The sequence below is a fragment of the Panthera onca genome, chromosome C1 (genome assembly GCF_046562875.1).
Source record: "Panthera onca isolate mPanOnc1 chromosome C1, mPanOnc1 haplotype 2, whole genome shotgun sequence".
Lineage (NCBI taxonomy): Eukaryota > Metazoa > Chordata > Mammalia > Carnivora > Felidae > Panthera > Panthera onca.
In genome coordinates, this window is record NC_138346.1 from 49145162 (window position 1) to 49155755 (window position 10594).

Consider the following 10594-nt stretch of genomic DNA (forward strand, 5'->3'; position numbering starts at 1 on the left):
TTTGTTTGTCTGGGAAACTTTTTATCTCTCATTCTATTTTGAATGACAGCCTTGTTGGATAAAGAATTCTTGGCTGCATATTTTTCTGATTCAGCACACTGAATATATCCTGCCACTCCTTTCTGGCCTGCCAAGTTTCTGTGGATAGGTCTGCTGCAAACCTGATCTGTCTTCCCTTGTAGGTTAGGGACTTTTTTTCCCTTGTTGCTTTCATGATTCTCTCCTTGCCTGAGTATTTTGTGAATTTGACTATGATATGTCTTGTTGATGCCTTGTTGAATCTAATGGGAGTCCTCTGTGCTTCCTGGATTTTGATGTCTGTGTCTTTCCCCAGGTTAGGAGGGTTTTCCGCTATGATTTGCTTACATAACCCTTCTACCCCTATTTGTCTCTCTTCCTCCTCTGGGACCCCTATGATTCTGATGTTGTTCCTTTTTAATGAGTCCCTGATTTCTCTAATTCTTAAATAGTGCTCTTTTGCCTTAATCTCCCTCTTTTTTTTTTCTGCTTCGTTTATCTCTATAAGTTTGTCCTCTATATCGCTGATTCTCTGTTCTGCCTTGTCCATCCTTGCTGCCGCTGCATCCATCCATGATTGCATCTCAGTTATAGCATTTTTAATTTCATTCTGGCTATTTTTTACTTCTTTTATCTCTGCAGAAAGGAATTCTAATCTATTTTAGATTCCAGTTGTATTCTTATTATCATGATTCTAAATTCTGGTTCAGACATCTTGCTTGTGTCTGTGTTGGTTAAATCCTTGGCTGTTGTTTCTTTGTGCTCTTTCTTTTGGGGTGCATTCCTTCGTTTTGTCATTTTGAAGGAAGAAAAGGAATTAATGAGGTAGAGAAATTGAAATTAAAAAACTTAAAATTTAAAAAATACTAAAATAAAAATTAAACACACACACACACACACACACACACAAAAATCGAATAGGTGATGCTAGATCCTAGGTGTGTTTTGGTCTGGGTGTAGAAAGTGTTTTGACAGATAAGAGAAACAAACAAACAAGAAAAAAGCTGAAAAATTTTTTTAAAAAAGGCGGGGAGAGAAAAAAAGGAAATCGAGAATTTGAAGAAATGAATACACTAAAGTAGACTAAAATACACAAAAGTAGAGAATATAGTAGAAAAAAATTAAAGAAAAATATTTTTAATAAAAATTAAAAAGGAAATATGAATTTTTTTCATTTTCTGTATTTAAGAAAAAGAAAAGAAACAAAAACAAGAAAAAAGATTAAAAAAAGAAAAAAGAAAAGAAAAAACAAAAAAAGAAATTGTTTGAGAATTTGAAAAAGTGAATACAATGTAGTAGACTGAAATAAAATGATGGGAGTAAGGTATAATTTGAAAAAAATTACATAAAACAAAAAATATAGTAATAAAAATTAAATAAAAATATTTTTAAAAGAAATTGAAAGTAAAAATGAAGTTTTTCTCTTTTGGCATTCAAGGAAAAGAAAAGAAGTGAAAAAGAAAAAAAGAAAAAAAAAGGAAATTCTTTGAAAATTTGAAAAGGTGAGTAAACAGAAGTAGACTAAAATAAAATGATGGAAGTAAAGTAGAATTTGAAAAAAATTACACAAAAGGAAAAAATATAGTAATAAACATTAAAGACATATTTTTAATAAAAATTGAAAATAAAAATGAGTTTTTTCTCTTTCTGTATTCAAGAAAAAGAAAAGAATTGTAAAAGAGAAAAAAGAAAAAGAGAAAACAAAATTGAATAGATGAACCTGCTAACAGATTGAAGTAGGACTGAAATTGCTTCGTTTACCCCTAGAGGTCAGTCCATGTAGTTCTTTATAGTCCATAAATTAAGCCGGCGGTGAGGTTTGTGTTCTTGAAGAGCGAAATTGGCCGGCCCAGTTGCGCAGGGCTCAGTGTAATGGCTCTGCTCTCCACTAGATGGTGCTGCTAGCCTACTGGGGTGGATTGTTGCCGAGCTTGTAGGTGCACATGCGCCGCGGGAGCCTTGAAAAATGGCACCATCCAGCCATCCAGTCTGTTCTCCCAGATCGGCAATTGAGCACTGGTCCTCCGTCTTCAGCTCTCGTCCACTCCCCGCTTTCCCACTCTCCGTGGCCAGGCCCCAGGCAGTACCTCTCTCCCGAGTGTTGTCTCAGATGCGGCTGTTTTCCCGGCTGTTTTGAAGGGCTGCGGCTTTGACCTGTTCTGCTCCTCTGCGGGAGGGTCTCACTGAGCAGTGGCCGAATGAGCAATGGCCGAATGTCAGCTGCACCCAGGAACGCTTGCTGGACCCTGCTGCTGCCGGTGCCCTGAGACTGCAGCCAGGTGCCAGCCCGCCCCAGAAAAAGTTCGCGAGACAGTGTAGCAGCAGCGTTTCAGGGATTATGGAAAATCACAAGCCACATCTGGCACCAGGCTTTACCCTCAACAACCTTGCCCCAGTACCAGCGAATGTGGCTGCCTTCCAGGGTCTGCTGGGACCAGGTGGCTTCAACAGTCTCTACCAAATGTCCTTCCAGCAGTGGAACCGCTTTTCCCCGCGTGGCCCAAGAACCTTCTGGACCCCACTCTGTTCCTGGGGATTCACCTTTCCCACCAGAGCACCACCAGGTATCGAGCTGTGGAGTTGCAGCCTTTGTGTTCCCCTTGTTTACAGTCTTAATGGAATTTAAGCCCTCTCCTTTGTCCCTTTTTAGTTTAGTCCCTATGGCTGTTTCCAATTTTCCACTTTCTCTCCAGCTGCTTTTGGGGAGGGGTGCTTTTTCCGTATTCTCCCCTCTCCCCAGTCTCTGTCCTCTCTCTGCCCCCCAAAGCAGTTCCCTACCTTCTGCGTCTTCTCACTCCCCATGTTCAGCTCTTCGTGTCATGTACTTGCTGAATTCTGTAGTTCAGGTTGTGCAGATTGTTGTGTTAATCTTCCAATCAGTTTTCTAGGTGTGTAGGATGGTTTAGTGTTGGTCTGGCTGTATTTCATGGACGTGAGACACACAAAAAGCTTCCATGCTGTTCTGCCATCTTGGCTCGTCCTTGGCCTATCCTTTAAATGATGCTATTTTTAGAGTCTGATTTTAGCCCCATCTTTGCTTCATATTAAAAAAAAAAAAAACAAAAAAAAAAAACCCTGAAAGTAAAAATAAAATATATCCCTTGACAATCTCATCTATTTTTATAACAATTATTGTTTATGGTTAGATGATTACTGAGTATGCATCTACAGACCAGGAATTTTGAAGGTAAGGGTGATGATCTTATCTCTACTTTTATTGAAACTCTCTAAGTAAATGTTGTATGATATCATCAAAAAAATATGTAAACACAGACTTCATTCTTTAAAACCAGGGGCTCAAGAGATTTGAGATATTTGAAATGTGTGGGCAAGAAATTGTTTTAAAAGTTCCAAAACAAGAGAGGAAAATTAGGATTTTAAGGCGAGAAAAAGGAATTATGACCTCTTTGGACACGTGTCAAATGGAAATTATAGAAATGGAAGATATAGCAATTGAAATATAAAAAGAAAGCAGAAACCTACTTTTAATAAGTGGGTTAAGTGGTGGATTCCACTCAGATGAAGATAGAATCAAAGATTTGAAAATAGACTTGATGAATTCACTCACAATCCAATATAAGTGTATAAAATATTAAATATATATATGAATACATATGTGTGAATGTATTTGGGTATATATTATGTATTTGTAAACATATACGTATTTGCAGTATATATGTGATATAATATATTAATATAGAATATATGTTACATACATACATATAATACACACATATATTATGTATAATATAGATGTCCATTTAGGACATAGAAGTAGAGTATAAACAGCTAACAAATATGTAATAAGAGTTCCACAGAGAGAAAATAGAAATAATTTGGTAGAGAAATCTTTGAAAGATAATGGCAGAGGGATTTCTGTTGTCTGTCATAATGAAGTAATTGGTATTGAACATGTTCTCCTAACACAAATAAGTTTAGCACAAGATAAAATATGTGAAGCAACTTTTTTCAGACATTTATATGCAGACATCTCAGAAAAGTGATCCTTGAGAAAAAAAAAATCCACATTCACCTCATTCAAAACGTGGGCACTTTCTGGACAACAGAACAGGAAGGTGGAGTCTCAGCTCTAACTTGCAGTTGTTGAAGTGGTTCATCAGGACACTGGAGAGGAGACATCTGTGAAGCAACATGACTCCATAAGTCTGTATAGCAGGTCTTGCATGTGTGGACCAAGGATTAGGAAGAAAATTAACAGACAAGGGGTCCAGAAGAGAGTGGCTTCTTTGGGGCTACAAGTTGAACAGAGATGCCATAGGGTGTTATGGCTGGAAGGTGTTGGAGTTGAGGTCTAGTCAGATTTGAGAGACCTCATTGAACAATTTAGTCATTCAGTTGGTACATCTCACAAGGTCACACTTTGTGAGGTATTTCCTAAGCTGTTTCATGGTCTACCACAGAGGACAAAAATATTCTAACATTGACAGATAATCTAAGCCTAATGGAGTCAAGAAGATAACCCTGCAATGTAAGTACTTATCAAATAAGAACATCAAACCCCTTGCAATTGTTCACAATATCAATCACACAATAAAAGCAGTAACAAAGAACCAGATGTTACAATACCAGATAAATGCCTTAGGACAAGTATTATAAGAATGCTCAAATGTAAAGAAAAACATTGCAAAAAATGGAAATTATAGAAAGAAATCAAATAGAAATGCAAGAACGAAAGAATAATAGCTAAAATTAAAATTAAAATATAATGCTTTAGTGTCAGCTAGGTTTTGAAAAAATTGAAATATGCATTATAGACAACTTCATTGGTGCACCACTGTGGAAAGTGGTTTAACCAATTTTTTTTTGTAATTAGTCACAGGGACACCTGAGTGGCTCAGTCAGTTAAGTGTCCAGCTTCGACTCAGGTAATGATCTCAGTTCATGAGTTTGAGCCCCGCATTGGGCTCCATGCTGACAGCTTGGAGCCTGGAGACTGTGTCTTCAGATTCTGGGTCTCTCTGTCTCTCTGCCCACTTGTGCTCACTCTCTGTCTTTCTCTTCTCTCTCTCTCTCTCTCTCTCTCAAAAATAAATAAACATTACAAAAATATTTAAAAAAGAAAGAAAAGTTAATCATATACCTACAGATTTTCCAGCAATTCTACTTCTAGATATTTACCCAGGAGTAATGAAAATGCATTTATACACAGAGACTTGCACACAAATATTCATAGATATTTTATTTGAAATAGCCCCAAACTAGAAACAATTTTAATGTCCATTAACAGGTGAATGAATAAACAAATCCTGCTATTTCAGTATCTATTGCTGAGGATACAATAATCCTCAGTAATAAAACAGGAATCAAGATACATACAACAGCTTATATCATTCTCAGAATTATTATGTTGAGCAAAAGAAACCAGACAGTAAAGAATACCTACTGCACCATTTTATTTGTACAAAAGTCCAGAAAATGCAAACTAATTTATAATGATGTAAAGCAGATCAGTGGTTTCAGGGGATGAGAGTGGAGAGAAAGATGTATTACAAAATGGCATGAAGAAACTTGGATGGAAGAAGGATATGTTTATCTTGATTGTGGTGATGATCATGCAATTTTATACTTATGTAAAATCTCATTAAGTTATAGTTTTAAAATATGAAAAATTCATTATACATCAGTTATAACTTAACCAAACTGTAAAGCAGAAACAAACAAAAAACGTTGTATTGACTGGCTTAAGAGTAAAATAGGATACGTGAGAAAAAAAAGCTTAGTGACTTAAAGACAGATCAACAAACTGTATCCTAACTGAAGAACAGAGAGTGGGGAGATTTAAACAGAACCTCAGTGACTGGAGGACAACAATAGCAAGTAGTCTAGGAATCATGCAATTAGAGCTCCACAGGAAGAGACAGGTGATGGGGAAGAAAAGTATGTAAAAAAATAATGGCAGATAATTTTCTAAATCTATAAAAAAAAAAACAACCCTGCAGAAGTCTAGCAAATCCCAAGGAAGATGGATACAAAGAACTTTCATAATCAAACACTGCAAAAACCAACATAAATAGAAAATCTTATATCAAAGAAAAATGAGCCATTACATACAAGTAGTTTGTTCATGTGAACAATAGGCTACAACTATGAAGCAATACACTAATTTATAAGGCTTATTTTAGAAGGACATTTTACACAAAAGTGAGATTCAATATTTTCCCTACATATGATTCAAAAGCATTTCAATCAAAATAGTAATAGATTTTTGTAGAAGTACAAAAAAATTCTAAATTTTATGTAGCAATGCAAAGGACCTAGAAGAAACAATATAATCTTGTTTAAAAAGGGGGGAAAATGGAGACTCGCACCAAATTGGCTTCAAAATTCGTTATAAAATTGGTAGCAGGAAAGACAGATTGATCAGTGACACTGAATAGAGAGTCCAGTAATAGGTCTAAGCATAAATAGTGAATTGATTTTTGACAAGGGTCCCTCATACCAATTTCATACAGTAATGTAAAACTCCATATTTTTTTCTGAACAACTGATTAAATGTATAGAAAAACTAACCTTGATTTTTAACAGAATGTACTGAAAAATTAATGCAAGATGTGTTAAAGACCTAAAACTAAAACAAAAAAAAAATCTTTTAGAACAAAATAAATAAATTCCCCATTAATAAAATGGCCTGAATACAGGAAACCCACTGGCAGGTAAATTTTTGTAACAAGTTCTGAAATAAGGCATTGATATTAAAATTGGGATGGGCCCAATGTAGTCTCAAAGATCCTTATAAGTTAAAGAGAGAAGCAAGAGATTCGGAATCAGAATTATGCAATGTGGGAAAGACTCATCAGACCATTGCTGGCATTGACAATGGAAGGGGGCAACAGGGCAAGTAATGAGGGTACCCTCTGGAAGCTGGAAAAGGCAAAAAAAAAATGGGTTCTCCATCAGAGCCTGTCACAGAGCAAGGCCGTCTTGTCAACACCTTGATTTTAGACCCATGAGACCCATTTCAGACTTCTAATTTCCAGAAGTAAAAGGTAATAATTTGTGTTATGTTAAACCATTATGTTTGTGACCATTGTTTGTGGTAATTGTAAAGCAGCAGTAGCAAGCTAATACACTACAATTCTAGTTGTTATTCTCCTCATAGGCACTATTTTCCTAGATACAGTGTTGTTCTTTTTACACTATAGTCACACCGACTTGCTGGACTCCTCCTGGATAAGAGCTCTGTGCATTCAGAATTCCCAAATCTTTACTATTTCATTCCACCTTAGAGCTTAGTCTGCAGTATACACAGCACTAGTTCTTTTCTAAAACTATCCTTAAAATTATTCACTTTAGCTCTTGTGAAACTTTTCCCTACTCCAACATACCAAAGAACCAGTATTATTTAATATGGGAGTTAGGATAGACGGCAAAGGAAGCATTGTTTTTACTCATCAGGTGTTTGCTTATATCTACTGCTCATGCTCAGAATGAACTCCAATCATGATTTCAACAGTAACCATTTAACACTCAAAAGTTGAAAGTAGCTCCTATTTTTCTTTTTCGAGTGTCACAACCTCCTCCTAAGCAATAATTTGAGAATGTCAAAATGTTTGAATGTAAGAAAGGACATAGGCTGAAAAGACATAATTGGTAATTAATATTAAAAATATATTTTGTATGAAATTTTGTTAAAAAGTACACTTACATTTTTCTGAGAATAATTTTCAACATACGTGTACACATATTACTTAAATTTGATATTCGAGATTGTATTTTTCACACTCTCTTCTTTTAATACTATTGTTTTCTTTTTACTGATCTTTGAATGATGAAGAACAATGCACTCACAAGTGTTCTCACTTGAAGAAGTATAATGAGGGCTACATGCAAAAATCAACAGGTGAATGGTGTTAGCTTCTAATTCATGTATTTTCACATTTATAAAACTATAATTACTAATCACATCTAGCTTTAGAATAACATAATTTATGTCTTCCCTTTAGTTCTTCTATTTAAACCATTTTATTCTTCAAACATTACCATATTCAGCAATTGAAACATACCATATAAATGTTAATAAATATTTTATTGGGCATAATCATGTTCACAATCAAATTAACAGAATTAAAAGCCGTCCCAGTATTCAGAGTATAAAATTAGCTTCCAAATACATATGTTGAAAATCAGAACACTTTCATATATTTTTTCCAAGTTACTAGTCTTCTAACATGCTATTCATTGTTTGCCAATTATTTTATTCCAGTTTTTATAAATTCATATCCCTGATGTTTATTCTGGATGGCTCATATGCCTTCTCTGTCTTTCTTAATTTTGGGTGGAAGTACTTTTTAATGTGACAAAGAGGATGTTAAGTGGTAGTCAACCATAACCCCATTTTCATTATTAAGATTTATTTCCAATAAGTTCAAGTGAGGGAAGCAAAAATCACCATGACACAAAAGTATTAACTGATAAACTGACCACAATATAAGCTAGTTTCTATTCAAACACAGGTCTTCTTTAATATCAGTACCCTTTTTTGGTCTCTCTAGGGAAAGTTTCAAAAACCAGTATCCTGTTAACTAACAAAAATGCAAATCAATTACAAACTGATATAGTTTATTTTTCAGCAGAAGAAACATTTCATAAAGTTAACTACAGTGGTTTTGAAAATATTCTCATAGCAAATCCAAGGCTGAAAATCAGCTGAAATGAACTGGTTCAGTATCTGCTCAGATGCTACAGCTCCATGTCATTCCAGCTATAAATATTTTGCATAAAACTATTTAAAAGAACCCTGGCAGAGATAGACTAGTGATCAACTGAAAACGAGAAAATGGACAAAGATGTTGATAGTAGATATGCTTCTAAAGAAAATCATTATCTTATGAAAAGGTTAAGAGTGATCTTTGGAAAAAGTGATAAAGCTTCAGATAGTTTGAAGTAAATGACCCTTTTATGATCATGTTTTGAGAGCCTCCTGTAAAGATGATTTATTTTGTAATTATATAATTTCTTCTGAAAAATTATCTACAAAATCAACTTAACTCATTTTTACTCACTCATTTGTTTATTTGTTCATTTACTCAGTACGTAATCTCAATTTGAAGAAATATTGTATTATTTATATACATTTACAGAAATGTTTTTAATCTCATTTAATTGTTTGTTTGCTTTATATTTACAATATAATTTTGACCTATGCCAAAGAATTTACTTTAAGTAGCCTTACTCAAGTAATAATTTCCCATGATTGGTAAGAACCTCTTCAAATGACAAACTGTGGTAAATAAAGATAAGGGAAATATTAAGAATTAATGGAGAAGATTTTTAGGGCAGTGAAACTATTTTAGGGCACCACTATAATGGTGGGTATATGTCATAAATTTGTCCAAACCCACAGAATGTATAACGCCGAGAGTGAACCTTCTTGTAAACTCTGAACCTTGGGTGATAATGATGTCAATGGAATTTCATCAATTGTGACAATTGTACCACTCTGGTAGGAGATGTCAATAATAGGGCAAACTATCCATGTGTGGGGCCAGAAGGTATATGGGAAACCTGGGCACCTTCTGCTCAATTTTACTGTGAACCTAAAACAGCTCTAATAAATAAATTCTATTAAAAAGAAAATCCATGGAAGCCTCCTACGGAGTAACCATTCTTAATCATAGACGATTGGGACACCTCACTGAGAACGTTTTCATTAGGCTAAAATATGTATGCTGAATAAAGCAGGAACACCATTCAGGAAGATGCAGCATGATCTTCAGAGAGATAGGAGCTTGTGGGAAAACCTGTTGGTAGGACTGAGCACAGTACATTTAGCAGATGGAAAGGAAACAACAACCTGGCCACAGCATGTAACACAAGAAGCACAATACAGAGAAGTACAAAGAAACCAGGTTTGAAGTGTACTTGTAAGTGACATTTTTAGTTAGTGTATTAGCTAGTGTAGAGAAAACAGAATCAATTATATAGCTGTATTGATAGATAAACATATAAATAAAGATTTTAAGGAATTGGTTCAACACAATTGTGGGGGCTGGCAAGTTTGAATTCTGCAGGTCAAGCTGGGAGCATGGATCCAGAAAAGAATTGATGTTTCAGCCTTGAGTCTAAAGCAATCTAGAGGCAGAATCTCTAGAGGATCTCATTCTTTTTTTTTCTAAGGCCTTCAACCAATTGGATAAAGCTCACCCGCATATGGAGGGTAATGTCTTTTTTTTTTTTTTTTTTTTTTCTTCAGTAAGCTGCATGCCCAATGTAGGGCTTGAACTCAGGACCCTGAGATCAACAGTCACATGCTCCAACAGCAGAGTCAGCCAGGTGCTTCATGTAAGGTAATCTCTTTACTCAGTCGATTATTGATTTAAATATTAATCACTTCTAAAAAACACCTCCACACAGGGGCGCCTGGGTGGCTCAGTCGGTTAAGCATCGACTTTGGCTCAGGTCATGATCTTGTAAGGTTTGTGAGTTCGAGCCCCACTTTGGGCTCTGTGCTGACAGCTCGGAGCCTGGAGCCTGCTTCAGATTCTGTGTCTTCTCTCTCTGCCCCTCCCCCACTTGTGCTCTGTCTCTATCAAAAATAAATAAATGTAAAAAAACT

General features: G+C 35.3%; 1 long non-coding RNA gene across 1 annotated transcript; it reads left to right on the forward strand.

Annotated features, from left to right (window-relative positions):
* Window positions 1-1688: 1688 nt before the first annotated feature.
* On the forward strand, window positions 1689-10325 carry LOC132673355 (uncharacterized). Its single transcript, XR_009608012.3, has 3 exons — window positions 1689-1787; window positions 2492-2582; window positions 10232-10325. It is a non-coding gene; the product is annotated as an uncharacterized LOC132673355 (long non-coding RNA).
* The last annotated feature ends 269 nt before the right edge of the window (window positions 10326-10594 follow it).